We start from the raw sequence: 19532 nt of genomic DNA, 5'->3' as shown, positions 1-19532 counted from the left end.
GCAGTTGCTGTTCTCTGACCTCTCTCACTGAGAGGCCATTGTGTTGTCTGACCTCTCTCCTCTTCCTTCTGCCTCCAATTTATCTCATTCCCAGTCTGCAACACTTGTGTCAGCAAAGGATTCCTTGCAACTACTTTCAGATATTATGATTCACAGCTGTGGAGGCTCTTGGAGAATTGACCTGTCCCTTAACAATTGTTGATAGGATTTTTCTTCTTCCTGACTCTAATAGAAAAGCAAAGGTTTGGACCTGCAGTGCTACAGTCAGGAGGAAGCTTCCTTTGGTCAGTTCATATCTCTGCATATCTTTGTAGCTGCAGCAGGTTCTTTATTCAGGGTCAGTGTTGGAATAAAATGAGCTCCTGGGTAGTCATTGGTCAGTTAGCAGTACCAGGTTTGCTTTGAAGTAACAGCATAGAAATGCAGGAAAGATAAAATGACACATCTTCTCTGGACACAACCCCTCTGGTCTCCATCTCCATAGAAACTCACATATGGTTATTAATGGACTTGAGGCAGCAGATAAAGAATACACATAAGAGATGTTGAAGGAAAGGCTTCGCATGGGATAGAAGCAGTAGTGAAGTGGCAAAAATAATGGAACATGAAGTTAGAGGAGCCAGATTGGAGCCCCAGCTCTACTACAGCTATAAAGATACATTTAAAGTCTTCCCTCAGTGGTTTTTGTTTGGTCCAGAACTATTTTTTTATACTGTGCTTGAGCTTCTCTGATTTGACACTGGTAAAATCTTGGTTAAAACTGGCTACTTATTTAACAAATATTTTTTCCTAGCTGAGATCAGTCCTTTTTTTGTACTTATTTCCTCCAAGTTCTGTCCTTGTCAATGGCTACATTAACACTTAGCCTGAAGCATGGTCTCTGGACTTGGTTGTTTGCTCATTTCTGTGGATTCACCTGCTGCTGAGCCTCTGACATTGTTGCCTGTCTCTCATCCAAGTGGAAGAGCATGGCCATTTATCTCCCCAGCTTCCCAGGGCAGGGAGACAGTCTTTGGGCTGACACCTCAACCTTCTGCCACCTACAGCCTAAATTTATTGAGGAACCACAATCACTTAAGCTCACCATGTTCCAGGCAATTTTCTGAGAGCACAAATTGCAGGCAGCGAAGGTGTCAGTGGAGGGATTTTCCTTCTCTGGGAGTCCCCCAGATATCCCTCATCTATCCATCCCTATCTCTGCAAGTACTTTATCAATTTGCTTTCTTCTTCATCTCTAGAGGCTCCTGGCAGGATTCCTGAACCCTCTAAAGAGTGTAAGGTTCCACTTGCATGGAGTAGAGAAGGATCCCCAATGTTCTGCCTCAACTCTCCTTCATTGGAGACATAAAGTGGCCAGCAACAATTGCCTCCAGGTTCCTCCAGCCCAAGTTAGGCTAAGGGTAGAAATGGGAGCAGGCCAAGTTGCCTCCATGTCCTTCCTAGCACTGGCCTGATCTTGTCTCCTCCTGCTTGGAGAAAGGAGATTGAGATCTGCCTATTCTTCAAACCACCTCTTTCCTCTTCTGCTCTGGGGTTGTCAGGAATCTAAGTCCCTTTGTGGGAATAGAGGTCTCAGACTACCACAGCTATTTGGTTATTCCTTTATGGGGAACACTGGATGTCCCCTCTGCCTTCCTGTTCTTCTCCTGTAGATGCAGAAACTGATCTCCAGTGATCCCAAACTAAGTTCAGCAGCCCACAAAACCTTGATCTCCAGCTCCAGCCACCTGCCCTTAGGAACCTGGGACAGTTAATCAGTCCTGGGCCTTTTACAAGTAGAAGATGCACTCCAGCCCTCTCCCCTTACTAGTTTGGGTGTTTCCTATATTAAATCTAAATCTATCCTTTTTTGCAAGTTTCACCCATGATCTGATCCATGAGCTCTGTCTAATCCATTTGACAAGGACCCATCTTGTATATACCTGAAGAACCTGGGGATTACTCTGGAGAAGCCCTAGGGTGGATATCCCTCATCAGCTCATGCCTAGACTACCTCAATAGCTGTTGAGTGGCCTTCTTGCCTTCCTCTCTGTGCCTATTGCAGTCCATCCTCGGTGATGCTGCCAGAATGATCTTACAAAAGCACAGTTCTGACCATAACACCACTACCCCCACACCCCCCCCTAAATATATTCCTGCTGCTCCCTATCACATCAAGGATGGAATATAAAATTGTTTCTTTGGCATCCAAAGCCCATCAAAACCTGCCCCAATCTGTGTACCCTTCCTACACCTATCATCTCCCTGCAGATTGTCTATGATCCAGTCACACTGTTTCCTTGCTGCTCTTTGCACAGGATAGTCCATCTCCCTATTCTGGCCATTCTAACAGGCTGTCCCTATGTCTTGCAATGCTCTCCTTCCTCCTCTCTGCTTCCCAATTTCCCTGGTTCCTGTCAAGTTCTGGTTAATATCCCACCATGTATAAGAAGCCTTTCATATACATCTTTAGCATTTGAATCCAAGTCCTCTTCCTGTTTAGTAGCCAAAGCTCTTTTCAGAGTACAATTCTGCCTCCAAGTACATCTTTTTGCTGCTAAACCAATGTCTCCTCAAGGAAAATCAGAACTTGGCTTGTAATTCTTCACAAATGTTAAATGACTTTAATCTTACATGGGAACTAATAAAATGACAAATATTGGACAGCTGTTATTTTTACCTCATGAAAAGTATAAAGTAGAAGGAATTGTACTTGATCACAGCTCTGAGCATATGCACAGGTGGCACTTAAGAAATGCTACTTTGATAGCCTGGATTCATAAGAGTCTTCTTCGCTCTACAATAATCCTTTCTATCCCCCCAGAATTTATCCTTAGGTTGGAGGTATTTCACCTGCCAAGGACAAAGCCTCGGGATCAGCAGTATATGCTCCTCTTCCTCTGTTGAGGTCCACCTTCTACCTTTTTGCTCTTCTTAACTCTCTATGTTGGCACAATGATGATTGGCAGTGGCTCAGTAATGGGACTTGAGTGGATTTGGACAAGCTTCTACCTGGGAACTTGAGCTGCCTGCTGTGTTTCCACTTCAAAACTTCTATGCAGATCTAGGGTTTTGTTTTATTATTATTATTATTTAGTATTTTATTTTTCCCCAGTAATATGTAAAACCACTTGTAACATTTGTTTTTAAAACTTTGAATTCCAGATTTTCGCCATTCTTCACTCCTCACTCCCCACCCACATTGAGAAGGCACATGTGAAGTCACAGAAAACATTTTATTTATTTTGTTTCTACTGGGCTTATATCCCAAAGAGATCTTAAAGGAGGGAAAGGGGCCTGTATGTGCCAAAGTGTAGAACACTGCTGGGTTAAAAGGGTATGTATGCACAGTTTAATAACTTTTTCAGCATAGCTCCAAACTGCTCTCAAGGACAACATTTTCATAAAATTCACAATGTACAAGAAAACATAGACCCCTCCAAAAATACCTCAAGAAAAATAAAGTCTAAAAAGTCTCCTTGAATTGCAAACTGAGTGGATGCCCATCAGTTGGGGAATGGCTGAGTAAGTTGCAGCATATGAATGTAATGGAATATTATTGATCTAGGAGAAACGATCAGTAGGATGATTTTAGAAAGGCCTGGAGAGATTTATATGAACTGATTCTAAATGGAATGAGTAGAACCAAGAGAACACTGTATACAGCAACAATAAGATTATGTGACGATCAACTGTGATGGACTTAGCTCTTTTCAAAAATGAGGTAGTTCAAGGCAATTCTAATAGACTTGAGATGGTGAGAGCCATCTGCATCCAGAGAAAGGACTATGGGAACTGAATATGAATCACAACATAGTATTTTCATGTTTTTGTTGTGGTTTGCTTGATTCCTTTTTTTCTCTCATTTTTCCCTTTTTGATTTGATTTTTCTTCTATAGCATGATAAATGTGGAAATATATTTAGAAGAATTGCGTATGTTTAACCTATATTTGATTGCTTGCAGTCTAGGGGAAAGGGGAGGTGGGAAGAGAGGAAAAAAATATGCAACACAAGGTTTTACAAGGATGAATGCTGAAAACTATCTTTGTTGTACTTTGAAAAATAAAAAAAAACTATTAAAAATAAGCATCAATCTGTATTCAGAAACAATCAGTTTCTTCTTTGGGGATGGATAGCTTTTGTTTTCATGAGTCTTTCAGAGTTGTTTGGATCATTGTACTTCTGAGAATAACCAAGTTATTGGTTGATGACAGCTGATTATCACACAGTATTTCTGTTAACTTTGTAATTAGTATATTTCACTTTGCATGAGCTCAAGGAAATCTTTCCAAAGTTTTCCTGAGAGTATCCTGTTCATTATCTTTTTTTTTTTTTTTTTTTTTTTTCTGCCGAGGCAATTGGGGTTAAGTGACTTGCCCAGGATCACACAGCAAGGAAGTGCTAAGTGTCTGATATCACATTTGAACTCGGGTCCTCCTATCTACTGTGCCACCTAGCTGTCCCATCATCATTTCTTACAACACAATAGTATTCCATCATAGTCACATGCTACAATTTGTTCAGCAGTCCTCCAGTTGATGAACATCCCTTCAAATTCCATTTTTTTTTTGCCCTGAGACAAATATGCTATGCATATTTTTGTACATATAGGTCTTTTTCCTTTTTTACCTATTTTTGGCCTCAGACCCAGTAATGATATTGGTAGGTCAAAGAGTTTATATGGCTTTATAGCTCTTTGAGAAAAGTCCAAATTGCTCTACAGAATGGTTGAATCAGTTCACAATTGTGCCAAAAGTGCATTAATGTCTCCTTTTCCCTACATTCCATACAACATTTGTCATTTTCCTTTTCTGTCCTATGAGATAATCTAATAGATATGAAGTAGTGTTGGAATCTTTACAAACTATTAAGTCATTAGGGTTGATAGAGACAATAGTTATTTAATTCAGCATGGTTCAGTATCACTGATCTAGTCCTACAAGGAGATGTTATGGGCCAGAACTTGAAACAAGGTACTAAGTGGAACTGATAGAAACAATGCTTGTGTTCACACCTTTAGAGAGCTCATATAAGCAAGAAGCTCCCAGGGCCAGAGAGTGCTCTGGGAGGAAACCCATAATCCCACTCTCTTGTATCCCAGAATCCCACTCTCGGAGAAGGAGCATAAATAGAGCTTCAGAGAGCCAGTCAAATGAGTTACTTGGGAACATTGCTAGGAGTTGGAGAGGAGCACTCTGGGAAGAAGCCCACAAGCCCTCTCTCGGAGGCAAGAGAGATTCATTCCATTTTCCACCTGGCTGGCTGGAGGCTGAAGGACAAACCTTTGGATTTGGAGACATTCGGAGGGAGCTCTTGGAACCAAGCAGAGAGATAGGTCTCTAAGAAAAAGTAGCCAGACTATTTTGAGGAAGTAATAAAAGATCTGAACTTCCAGCACCTGGCTGCATTTGAGTAATTATTACTTTTAACTGAAACTAAGGCTGCCTCCAGAAAACCTCCCTGAGAAACCTGCTCCCAGAGAGAACCATTATATTTTAAAGAAGTGAAGAACACCACAAAGTAGTATCTCAGAATTGTTTCAATATGAATTTCTTCAATCAATAGTGAGTTAGAACTTTTTTTTCCTTATGGCTATAAGTAGTTTTGATTACTTCATCTGGAAACTGTTCAGATCTTTTGATCATTTATCAGTTAGGGAAAAGCTCATCTTTTTATAAATTTGACTCTGTTCTCTGAGAAATGAGGCTTTTTATTGGAAAAAAAATTTGGTTTCAAGTATTTTTCAATGTTATGATTGCTAACTGTATTTCTCTTGATCCTATTTCTTCCCTTGTTTAGTCTATTCCTTCTCTCCTTTCATCCTGTCCATCCTGAAAAGTGTTTCACTTCTCACTATCCCATCTACCTATCTACTCTCACTTCCCTTATCCCCTTTCCCTCCTATTTTCCTGTAGGGTAAGTTAGATTTCTCTACTCAATTGAGTTTGTATGTTACTCTCTCTTTGAACCAGTTCTGATGAGAGTTATGTTCACTTACTCCCTCTTAGCTCCTTCATTTTCCTTCAATGTAAAAAAATTTTTTACCTTATTTATATGAAAACATTTGCCACATTTCACCTCTCTCCCTTTTTATTTGTCCATGTACTCCTTTAGCTGTTTAGTGAGAGCTAGCTCAGAGGTTTTTACACTTCACAGGGCTAAACTTGCATCCTAAGGTTTTTCTTCTGATCTTCTCTGATTGTCCAAAGAGGACCAATGTTCTACCCAACTCTTTTTTATATTTGTCACTGTACCTTCACCCCTGGTGCCATTTAATCTGGAGAAGTCTGAAGAGTTGAGAATTTTCTGATCCCCATCACTAATAGATAGGAATGGGAGTGGGAGATGTATGTTCTATCAAAAAGACTAGAAATTAATAATAATAATAATAAATGATAACATTTATTATGCCATGGTTCGAAAAACTTTGGAAAGATCTTGTTTGTGTCTTAGAAACACTTTGTAATTTATTCAATATAGGTATTATTATCACACCCATATTACAGATGTGAAAATTGAAGTTTAGAGATTGTTAGTAGAAGAGAAAGGGAATGGAATTTATAGGAATATGAGCATATCTTACTGTAATATAATCCCAGTTACAAAAATATGAATTTATGTGTCAAAACAAGGAGTGATTAATTGATTTCTGAAGGTCTCTCCCTTTACAAAATAACTCATCCTCAAATGTTTTTCCATCTCTTAGAAGTATTTTTTTTTCCCAATTAGTCCTTGCCATCCGTTCTGTTTTTTATCTTTTGCCTGTAGAAAGGAGGACGCTGAGAGGTGCCCCTGGTCCAGACTACCCGGTTCCTCCTCTGTTCTAGGGGCTGAAAGGAATCCAAGTCCCTGCTGAAGCTCTTTTGCTCTTTAATTCTTTGAAGCCCAGGGCACCCTTCCCCCCAGTTTCAGTAAGCGGGCCGCCCCTCAGCTACACCAGACCGAGTTCAGCGGCTGCCCCTCACGCCCGGCCCCGGGAACCGAGGACCCGGTCAGCGCCGGGCCCATTTCCAGGTGGAAGATCCCTGCGACCCCCTCCCCTAACCTGTGGGGGTGGGGGAGGCCAAGAGAAACGATTGGGGGAGGGGCACTCCCACTGTTCTGGGCCTGACGTCACAAAGCCCCCTACTCTACTCCTCGCTTCTCCCTCAGTTCTGGGAGCGGACTAGCCCCCCCTCCGGTGACGTCACAGTGACTACCCCTCCCACCTTTTATTAAGCCTAACTCTGTCTCAGTGTGAGGATGTTCGGGGACGAGAGCGGTTGAGGGTCTGCAGGCCCCCGTCAGTTCCGTTCCCGGCCCCCGTGAGACCCCTCCTCTCCATTCTCCCCATCTTCCAGACTGACGGATCCCGAGGGTCCTGCTAGTGCCTAAGCGGCTGTGAGTGAGGTAAGGGCCCCCTTCTCTGCTTCTACCTCAGCCCCTCCTTTTTTCCCTTCTCTTCCCTGGACATGGCCGCCTTTTCCCAACCTCCCCCCTCCCCAACTGGCTACTTTCTTGCCCGGGAGGATGTGTGGAAGGTGGGTGGAAGGTCCTGGCTGTCTGTGTACCTTTGTTTTGGAGTGTGTTGTGTAAATCGGCAGGAAAATCTGTGTGTGAGAGTGTGCGTGGGTGTGGGAGGGGGTGTATGTACCTGAATCTCTGTGGGTCTGCCCCTCCGGGGCTTCCCCTGCCTGGCCAGGGCTCTGTCGGGAAGGCTCGGGAGTGTAGTAGAGTGGGGTGTGGTAGAGTGGGCTGGGCTACGCTGGAGACCTGCAGGGAGAAGCCTTTGGGGACAAGAGCAGTTGGTGGTATGTGTGCCTCTCCATCAGTTTCCTTCTGTTCTCCCTTGAAACTCCTTCTCTCCATTACCCCCTTACCAGCAGGGGTCCTTTGCTCGTTTCCCCAGATGGACATTTCCACTCTTTCTTTCTGCCTCCCTTCTTCCCATCACTGGCTTGGATTTAGAGTTTGAGAGAGAAAAGACAGCTTAAAAAATGTTTAATATATGTCACCCAATATTTATTGTGAAATCTTGCCTTGAAGATCAAAGGGAATGGAATTTATAGGAATATGAGCATATCTTACTGTAATATAGTCCCAGTTACAAAAATATGAATTTATGTGTCAAAACAAGGAGTGATTAATTGATTTCTGAAGGTCTCTCCCTTTACAAAATAACTCATCCTTAAATGTTTTTCCATCTCTTAGAAGTATTTTTTTTCCAATTATGTTTAAAGATAGTTTTCAACATTTTTTTTGGTAAGGACTTAAGTTAGGAACTTTTCCCTTCCACTTCTCCATATTATCTCTATTGTTTCTTTTGTTTGAGGTCCTTTAATTCAATGATACAGTTATATTTTGTTCTGGTTTATAATCAGGATCTGTGAAAGAGACTTTCCATGTGCCTTGTTTCAGAACAAAAATGGGGAATTTGTAATAAAATTCTTACAAAGATGTTTTTTCCCTCAATTAACTGTTTCCCTCCTGGTTTTAACTGTATTTGACCCGTTTGTGCAAAAGCATTTCAATTGTAGAAGCAGAATAAATTCATTTTATTTTTTGTGATTCTCTCTGTTGTTTGTTCTGTTAAAATCTCTTCTGTTATGTACTGATATGGAAAGTAATTAGCCCATTACTCCTCTGATTTGCTATAATTGCCTTTTTATATCTAATTCATATATGAATTTGTAACATAATTATAATTTGATTGTTATAGTTGCTATGCTCAATCAAATTTCTGGCAAATTAATTTTTTCTTATACTATTAGAAAAATCAAATAGTGTGTCCTCCCCTGGTACCCCTATCTTTTCTGGAACATATTCTCTTTGGATATATTAAACACTAAGTCATTTTTTTTTGATTCTGTAAATTGTATACCTTATATTTCCCATTGATCTATTTTTCAGTTTTTTAACAAGTTGAACTTATTTTCTGGGCATCTCTGTATTTTGTGGGGCCTAAACTCAGAAAAAATCATTTTTCTGAGTTCAAATCTGACCTCAGACACTTACTACCTGTGATACCCTCAGCAAGTCACTCAACTCTGTTTAACTCAGTTCCTCACCTATCAAATGAGCAGCAGCAGGACATGGCAAATCCTTCCAATATCTTTGCTAAGAAAACCTTACATGGGTTTGAAGAGGGGACCCTGAAACTCTAAAAATCCTTAAGGGAGAAAATCTCCTTCAACTCTGCCTCAGTGAGGGACCTTGCCCCGAGGGACAAACAGTTTCATCCTTGTTACTTGGGACTCCACTCACGAGTTCCCTTCAGCTAAAGCTCCCATTATAAAAGAGCCAAACTTAAACCTTCTCTTGGCAGAGATTCCAAACATGCCAGCTATGCCAAGGGCCTCTGTCCACGGGAATACTCTTTCTCGTGCCATCCTCTCTTTACCCTCACTTATTTCCTAAGCAGACTTTATGCCTCTCTGTCAGGATTTCTAACCTTACTTCTAATCCCCATAATAAACCTCTTTTATCAATCTAGGTTTTCGGGACTGTAAATTCTTTTACAGAGAACCACTGTACCACCAGAAAGGAGTCCCCAAAACTCCCTACCCTTGTGCTGAATCCCAAGGGGGTGCAGGGGAGCCAAACCTCTCTATTTGGTTCCCTGAACCCCGAACCTGCCACTAGACCTTATCATTTAACTCCCTGAGCACCAGAAACCCTAATCTCATTTTGGTTCCCTAAATCTAAACCTTATCAGGTTCAGGAAATGTCAAATCGGACTAAATAACAGCAGTTGCTTTCATAATCTCTGATTTGTAGTATAGTTTGAGATCTGATACTCATAATTACTAACCCCCAATCCTTCCTTTCCTTCTTTCCTTTCCTTCCATCCCATCAAGATACTTGAACTCATTTTAAAATTATTGTTTTTTGTTTCTTACAGCATCTGGGTACCCCATATATCCTGCTCTCTCCCCCTGTGAGACATGCCATATAAGAAATTTTTTTTTTATTTTAGGGAGGAATAGAAAAGTGAGCACAGCTTGTTTGATACCCTTAGGAAAAGGTGGGCCTTTTACCTCTCGGGCAAGGAAAGGAAAGGATGTCTTCTCCTGTTTTCTTTTCAGTCCCACAATCTTTAATATTTCCTAAGAAGTATTTTCAATCTTTTGTTGTATCCTTTCCATTTAAATCGTTGTAGTAATGTGTATATTTACTATTTTCTTGCTTCTGCTTAATTCACTTTATATTACTTCATAAAGATCTTTATCTACTTCTCTGTACTCAGCAGACACATCATTTTTGTTACTTTCTTTGCCTAATTCAAAATTACCTTCCAAAATGGATGCTTTCCTAATTTGCTTATGGCATCTCCCTTTATGTCTAAATCATCTATTCATTTTGATCTTATCTTGTTGTTTTTAGCATGTTGTTCAGCCTTCTTTCTGGAAGAGGACCAATGGCATCAGGATGGTGACGTCTTGACTTGCAAATGAATTGGATCTAAGTGAGGCAGAGATGTGCGAGGTCACCAGCCTCACTTTCTGCTCCAGAGTCTGCTGAGTTCAGTGGCAAGACATGTGTCAGGTTGACTGGAGATGGTCCCATATACAGTGGGAAACTTTGGCCTTTTTAAACTAAGGTCTTGTTAGGCCTCAGTTTCTCTGAGGCAGCACCCATTCAGTGATTTAAGGCTAGAGGAGAAATGAGGCAAAAGTTTGTCTACTCAAAAAAAAATCAGTCTTGGATGAGAAGACCCTCAGTGTTTCTGGCCAGAATAAAAACAGCTGCAACTCAAAATCACTCTGAGCCATCAGAACCCAAACAATGACCAACTGAGGCTTAGGCCATGAACTATTACTGGCCACTCAGTGAGAAACATTAGGTTGGAGGCACAGTTAAGAAGCTCTATTGTAATCCAAATGAGTTTTATCATACCAAAAGGTTTGATTGAAACATTTGCTTAAATTCAGAAGTTGTATAAACTAAAGTTAAGTGCTGGTCAGCTGTATTTTAACTTTTTTAACTGGTGTATGTGTGTGTGTCTGTGTGTGTGTGTGTGTGTGTGTGTGTGTGTGTGTGTGTGTGTGTGTGTGTTAAAACTGAAAATGTTACTGTAAGTTAGAAGACACTCCTTCCCATTTTTGTGGTTATATTTTATCCAAATTTTAAGGATTGTCTTGTTTTCTTCATAAAATAAAAGGGAAAACTTAAGGGAACAGGAGAGGGAAGCCCAACTCTAAGAACTTTCCAAGCTATAATAACTTGAAGAAAGGAAAAATAAAATCCTGCCACTTGGGTCTACTACAGAATAATGAGACTCAATAAGTAAATAAAAGTGCTATGGAATGGATTTTTCTGAAATTGTAGAACTCAGATTTGGCTTGTTATCCAGCAACTTGAATGCTATAAACTGAACAACTAAAAGAAAAGAAAGTTTGTTTAAAACCTATTATGATATTTTATCAGTCCTGATGCGGTTCTAATGGTAGAGAAACAATGTGAGAATCCCCTCTGGTCTCAGCAGAAGTCTAACGAGAAAGAATTCACGAATTGGAAATCTGAATGGCAAAAAGAACTTTTATTTTTCACTTAGAAGTTCCCTCTTAGCAGGCAAGTTTCTTAATGAAGAAATTTGCAAAGAGTATGTGAACAGCAACCTATTTTATGACCAAATCTTGGGTGGATGGGGGAAGGGCGGCTGGGGGCAGTTTGAGCTGATTTTTAGACCAAGATCTTTTCAGAATCTGAAATTTCCTGAAGAGGATCTACACCCCCAAAAGATTAATGGAGGGTGATCTCCAATTGAATAAAGCCACTTATCTTAGAAAAGGTTTGTCTGGAAAGTATACTTCTTTCCAGACTTTTTGGAGTTTGAGACCTCAAGTCTCCCTTCTTTTACAGATCGATGGCGACACAGTTTCAGAGTTCACCCCCATCAATCCTACTAACCCTGATTCATGGGGCTTTGTAACAATTTAAGGAATTGGATATTTTCCCCTGTACTTGCAAGTTTAGAGGAAGTTACAGCTAAGACAACTTGGCTATCACTTAAGCCATCCCATGCTAAGGAGAAAGCAAGAGTCCCAGCTGGGAGGGCAAGCACTGTATAAAAAAGTAACTGAGGATTTTACTCACCAGGAAATCATGACTATAATTGCTAGATCTATCCAGAAGCGGGGAGAAGCCCTGATAATTTGAATGTTTAGGCTAAGTGATAATTCTGGGGGAATACATGTGATAACTGAGACTATCAAATTTGTAGGGATAAACCATAACCCCTTTGTGTAACAATCTATTTGGGAACATAGGTCAAAGATGGAAATTTTATTAAAATTAGCCTATTAACTTTGCCTGCAGAGGACTGCACAAGACAATATGCCACTGACTCAATGTGGCTGAGAGGAGACCATCCCTGATACTCTTTAAAGGATGTCATGAAGGATTAAAGATGGAAGTAATGGAAATTGCAATTATGGTAGTGGATGCTGATAATTATTACATGGCCCCAAGTCATAGCTCCTCATAGAAATATGATAGTTAAGATGGTTACTCCTGCTTACAAACACCTTGTGCTTATTTTGTTATTAGGAGAATTGGGATGCTCTTATCTTAGACAAGATCTGTCAAGAAGGGAATCTAGGTGACTGGGAAAACAACCCTAATAAAGGGAATGATACTGGTACAGAGAATAATGAAAATAACAATAAGACTGATTAACACACTAAGGAAGGGTGAATGTTCAAAAGAGATTTATTCTCTTCATTACTGTGCTTAGGGGTCCAGAGGGAGATGAAAGATGGAATGTCCACACAGGAATTGTTTAAGTTGTATAAAGAAAGACAAAATCACAACAGCTGGGAGGTAAATCTTGCCTCCCTCGCCCTGTACTCTGACTTATACCTAGATTTATTTATTTATCTTTAAAGCTTTTTATTCTTAAAATATATGCAAAGAGGCAGCTAGGTCGCCACAGTGAATAGAGCGCCAGCCCTGAAGCCAGTAGGACCTGAGTTTAAATCTGGCTTCAGACACTTAACACTTCCTAGCTTTGTGACCCTGGGCAAGTCACTTAACCCCAATTGCCTCAGCAAAAATAAAATAAAATATATGCAAAGATAGTTTTTAAGATTTACCTTTGCAAAAACTTGTGTTCCAAATTTTTTTCACCCTCCCTTCTCCCACCCTCTCCCTTAGATAGCACGTAATCCTATAAATGGTAAAAATGTGCAATTCTTCTATATATAATTCCACAATTATAATGCTGCATAAGAAAAATCAGATCAAAAAGGGAAAAAGATGAGAAAGAAAACAAAATACAAGCAAACAACAACAACAAAAAGAGTGAAAATGCTATGTTGTGTCCATACTCAGTTCCCACAGTCCTCTCTGGGTGTAGATGGCTCTCTTCGTCACATTGGAACTGGCCTGAATCATCTCATTGTTGGATAGAGCCACATCCATCATCATATAATCTTGTTGTGGTGGTACATAATGATCTCCTGGTTCTGCTCACTTCACTCAGCATTGGTTCATGTAACTCTCTCCAGGCCTCTCTAAAATCATCCTGCTGGTCGTTTCTTACAGAAGAATAATGTTCCATAACATTTATATACCATAATTTATTCAGCCATTCTCCAACTGATGAGCATCCACCCAGTTTCCAGCTTCTAGCCACTACAAACAGGGCTGCCACAAACATTTTGGCACATACAGGTCCCTTTCCCTTCTTTAGTATCTCTTTGGGACATAAGCCCAGTAGAAACACTGCTGGATCAAAGGGTATGCACAGTTTGATAACTTTTGGGGCATAATTCCAGATTGCTCTCCAGAATGGCTGGATCCATTCACAGTTCCACCAACAATGCATCAATGTCCCAGTTTTTCCACATGCCCTCCAACATTCAATATTATCTTTTCCTGTCATCTTAGCCAATCTGACAGGTGTGTAGTGGTATCTTAGAGTTGTCTTAATTTGCATGATCAATAGTGATTTAGAGCATCTTTTCATATGACTAGAAATGGTTTCAATTTCTTCATCTGAAAATTCTCTGTTCATATCCTTTACCATTTATCAAATGGAGAATGGCTTGAATTCTTATAAATTTGAGTCAATTATCTATATTTTTTTAAGAAATGAGGCTTTATCAGAATTCTATCCCTGAATATGTAATTAAGATAGATATATTGAAAAAAATGACTTTCTCCCTGATGGAAAGTATCAATTTGCTTTGAAAAGAATATATCAGCTGTGTTAGTTGGAAACAGGCAAATGTCCACTTTTGTTTTCCCTAGGCCTACTAAGGTTATATAACTAAAATAACATAGAATTCTTGGGGGCAGAAAGAGATTACAAATATTAAAAAAGGACAATGTGGCTACAGAAGTATTAGTACCTACTACTTCTGAATGGAATAATCCTATATGACCTGTTAGGAAATCTTATGGGACATGGCAAATGATTGTTAATTATAGGGAATTAAAGTTACTCCTGCATTGACTGTTGTGTTCCTGATACTAATATCCTAATAAAGAATATTCAAGCTAACCCAGGCTGGTGGTATGCAGTGATAGATTTATCTAATGCCTTCTTTACCATTCCTGCAGATGTCACACAATAGGACCAGTTTGCATTTATTTGGCAAGGGAGGCAATACACCTGAGGCACTAGATTGCCTCAGGGATGCTTGCATAGCTCTATATGTCATCTTATAATAGCTGAATATTTAGAGGAACTTTCATTTGATGGCATATTAATCTCACATTATATTGAGGATATATTAATCTAAGGTCAAACTGAAGAAATAGTACAAACCTGTTTACAGAAAACAATAAAACACATGAAATCTAAAGAATGGGAGATTAACCCTAATAAATTTCAAAGGTCAGCTTAGACAGTAAAGTTTTTAGGAATACTATAGAATAAAGGCCAAAGAACAATTTTACCCCAGGCTAGAGAAAAGATATTAGACTTTGACATACCCAAAAATAAAATGAAAGCCCAGAACTTTATTGGGCTATCTGTATACTGGAGGAATCATATTCCCCATTTGGGACAGATTTTAAGATCTTTATATCAGATAACTAAGAAGAAATATGAATTTCACTGGACTCGGGTACATGCCCAAGCTTTTGAGGAGCAAAAATGGCTATATAGACAGCTTTAGACCTCTAGCCTATGAAGAATGGGCCCATAGAATTACAGGTGTCTATAATCTGGGTATGTTGATTGGAGCCTATGGCAAAAACAAGAGGGAAGGAATATGCCCTTGGGATTCTGGTCATGCAAAGTTCCCTCAAGCTGCTCAAAATTATACCTCCTTTGAACAATTGTTAGCAGCATATTGGGCACTAGTGGAAAGTGAACATTTAACCTTAAATAATAGGATCCTATTGCACTCCAAAATACCAATAATGAGCTGGATAATAAGCACTGAAGTCTCTTATAAAATTGGTCACACACAAGAGGCCAGCATAATAAAATAGAAATGACATATTCAAAATAGAGCAAAACAAGGTGAAAACAACATTTCTGCCCTCCATGAACAACTGATGTTATGTGATACTTCAGAATCAACAATGCCCGATGCCACCCTAAGATGAATTCATCCATTAAGTGGAATTGAAGAAGAGACCCCAAAACTCTCTATAACTCCTCAAAGGAGAGGTTCTCCTTGAACCCTGTTGTCTGTGGGACCCTGCCCGAGGGAAACAAGATAAACAGCTTCATTCTGTTATCTTGGTGGGACAAGGTGAAGGATTCAGTTCCAAGATAGAACCCCTATTGTTGGCTCAATCACTCCTAGTAAGCAGTCTCATCCAGACCTCGAGGCACTGACAGCATTAAGGGAATCTCATTCTGTTGAAACTTTTGTCTCAGATTTCCTTATAAAAACTGCAACTTGGAACTCACTTCTTTGGAGAGGACCTGACATGCCATGCTATGCCAAGGGAACCTCTCCCTGCTGGGATAATATTCTCTTCCGGTGCTACCTTCTGTTTATCCTCACCTATTTCCCTAAAAGACTTTATGTCTCTCTGTCAGGATTTCTCTACTAGAAACTTTACTTCCCAATGCCTATAATAAACCTCTTTTATCAATTTAGGTTTTCAGGTATGTAAATCCCTTTACAGAGAACCTCTGTGCCACCAGAAGGGGGTTCCCCAAAACTCCCTACCCATGTGCCGAATCCCAAGGGAGTGTAGGGGAGCTAGACCTCTCCATTTGGTTCCCTGAACCCCAAACCTGTCAGTAGACCTTATCATTTAACTCCCTGACCACCAGAAACCCTAATCTCATTTTGATTCCCTCAATCTAGATCTCATCATTTGGTTCCCTGACAAAAGGGAACCCCAAAACCTAAACCTCATCAGAATGAAGAGTTTGATTCCCTAACCACAGCTGGTAAATTGTATGCCTGGTATACTGATGGTATGGCCAAATATGTTGGACAACAAAAACACTGGAAAGGGGTATCTTATAATCCAGTGACTAAAGCTACTTTGGAAAGTACAGGACAATGAAAAAGCAGTCAGTGGACAGAACTGTGTACCAGGCACTGAAGCACAAATAAAAAGGAGAGTGGCATGTCTTTACTGACTCCTGGGCAGTAGCCAATGGCTTAGCAATATGGATGCTCATATGGAAAAAGAATCAATGGACGACTTATGGGAAAGAGGTTTGGGAAAAACAATTGTGGATAGATATTTGGGATACTATATAGAATAATAACATATCAATTTTTCAGGTAGATGCTTACACTAAGCTGAACATGCCTGAATGAGAGCACAAGCATCAAGTTGACAAACTAAAACAGCCACATCACAAGCTAATGGGAAACATATATCTAATGATGATCCTAAGGTTGGCAATGCATCATGGCTTATTAATAACATTGTCAGTATTGAGAATAGCTTGATTCCTGTGAGTTGTAGAGAGAAATCTGTTCCCCAAACTATAGCAGGAGAGCTAAGTCTGGGTACTTTGCTAACTTAGATTGGGCAAATTGACTATATTGGACAATTATGTCAAGGGGGTATCAGTATATTTGTGCTTGTGTGGACATTTATTCAGGTGTATTAGTAGCCTGTCCCTATAAATGGACCACACCTGTAAAACCTTAGATATAATTACTCTATTATGGCACCCCCATGCAAATACAAAGTGATAATGGCCCTCATTTCAAAGGCAAAGAAATTGAATTATTGTAAACAACACATTATAGAGTGAATTTGCCACATGCCCTATTTCCCCCAAGCTATGTGGCTTATTGAAAAAAATGAATGGGTTGCTGAAAGAAATTATGAAAGTTGGGTAATAACTCTATGTTATTAAGATGGAAGGATAACCTATTTGATGCTTTGCAACAACTAAATAACCATCCACTTAGACAAGATCAAAGAACCCCTTTATGTAGAGTGATGACCCCTGGGTTACAGGTAAGATCCCAGAGGGCAAAACAGACCTTGGGTATTAAGTGGTAGACAAAAGATCATGAGGTCCTATGTATAAATTAAGGGACTTCATGGATTTCTTTGACAAAGACTCAGTTTCAATTGATAAATGATGGACAGAAGCAGCTACACCTAAAGAAAGAACACTGGGAAATGAATGTGAACTATTTGCATTTTTGTTTTTCTTTCCAAGTTGTTTTTACCTTCTGAATCCAATTCTCCCTGTGCAACAAGAGAACTGTTCTGTTCTGCAAACATATATTGTATCTAGGATATACTGCAACATATCTAACATATATAGGACTGCTTGCCATCTGGGGAGGGGTGGAGGGAGGGAGGAGAAAAATTGGAACAGAAGTGAGTGCAAGGGATAATGTTGTAAAAAAAAAAATTACCCTGGCATGGAGTCTGTCAATATAAAGTTATTATAAAATAAAATTTAAAAAAAATTAAGGGACTTCAGAAACAGCAGAGACCTTTAAACTTTAGAAGATTTTTACATTGATCCACAAGAAATTAGTATGCAATACTGGAATTGGAGTCAAAATTCCTCTATGGACACATATTACCCAGATCCAATCTTGCTCTATAAAGATTACTTGTTTTGAAGCAATAGTAGATTACAATTATGTGGGAGAAATCAAGATAACACTGCAAAACTTTAGCCCTGGTCTGTACAAAGGGACAAGGGGTGATTAAATAATCCTACATCTCACAACAAAATGAATTCAACAGCCTGCCCCTGAGCTTGTGATGATTTTGATGATTATGGATCCACCAATATGAAAATATGCTTGAGAATATGGCAAGAAAAATGCCCACAGATATGCCTCAAGGTGGGGAGATAGTAGTTGAAGGACTGAATAATACTGTCCTTGTGTGCTACCCTAGGGATGACAAGTGATACCATGTACCTTTATCACATATTTTCCCATGAGAATAATCTTTTTCTTTTAGCTTTGCTCTTTCTATGGAATGCATGTGTTGATGCCTATTGGAATAAAAATGTCCTTGTTCATCTTGGAAAAGCAGTGGCAGCTACTGGACCAGTAGATTGCTAGGTCTGTCAAGAACACCCCCAAACACAAGTAGGACCTCCTTTTGTCCAGAGTTATAACTCTTCCTCACGTTCTCCTCCTGTCCTATATGAATCTCTGTGTTTTGCATTACCTCCTATGCCTGTGATCCCGAATTGGACATTGCAGGAGGGATCACCCTTATATTAATATCTCCCTTATATTAATATCACATACTCTGCAAGTAATCATTACCAAAGTATATTAATTTCTTTAGATCTTGTAGCCTATATTGGTCCTTTTTATTATCAATGTGTTTCAGGAAATTACATCTTTGCCATATAACACAACTCATACCCTTTGTACCCAGACCCCTACCCTGTTTTATAATACATCTATTTTTTACATCACAGGAAATTGTTCTTATTAGTTTCCCAATTCAACTGTGCTCATCCCTGGGAAAACCATTTTGGAAACTAATCCGTGGTTTCCCAAAGAATCCTTCACCTTCATGGGATATAATACAAGAATTATTAAGCATAAATTTAAGATCCTCAATGTGATTATATGAAAGCTTAGAGGTTGCAATTACAGAATCTACTTAAAACTACACTTAAAAATTCAATGTGTACTACGTACTTCCAACAGATGTCTTTTTGTGCAGTAGATATGCTCCACATCATTAGTATTTGAAGCTCTTGATATCCAAAATAAGACTTTATTGGATGTTGCCTCAATTGTAGCCTGTTACTGCCTTAGTCCATATGCTAATTATGGGTATTGCACCATTGGGTTTCTGAACCCATGTTCAGGTTTATAATCATTCAACATCTTTAGAGTCAACTTTACTACAGGAAAAGGGAATCTTGGTATAGTTTTCTATGGTAGGTGAAAAAAGTAACTGGTTTTCAAATACCAGTCTGGGTGGGATATATAGATCATGAAGTTGTTCTAACCAATATAATGGCTGCTATTGAGTAGTGTGGAAATGCAGCTGCTCAAGGCTTACAAAACTTACTCTGGAAGGGAATCCTTATACTCCCTAGCTAATGTCATCCTTGATAATTGATTTGGATTATTTATTAGCTGTAGGAAGAGTGTGCATGATCATCAATACCTCGTGTTGTATTTACATTAATAAATCA

General features: G+C 39.5%; 1 long non-coding RNA gene across 1 annotated transcript in view; it reads left to right on the top strand.

Moving 5' to 3' along the window:
- Nucleotides 1–6710: 6710 nt before the first annotated feature.
- Nucleotides 6711–19532, top strand: part of LOC127543007 (uncharacterized) — a 35041-nt gene continuing 22219 nt past the window's right edge. The window contains exon 1 of the long non-coding RNA XR_007949056.1: nucleotides 6711–7369. This is a non-coding gene — a long non-coding RNA (uncharacterized LOC127543007). The remainder of the gene's footprint in view (nucleotides 7370–19532) is intronic.

This window comes from Antechinus flavipes, chromosome X (assembly GCF_016432865.1).
Source record: "Antechinus flavipes isolate AdamAnt ecotype Samford, QLD, Australia chromosome X, AdamAnt_v2, whole genome shotgun sequence".
Lineage (NCBI taxonomy): Eukaryota > Metazoa > Chordata > Mammalia > Dasyuromorphia > Dasyuridae > Antechinus > Antechinus flavipes.
This window is presented reverse-complemented; position numbering and strand designations above follow the sequence as displayed.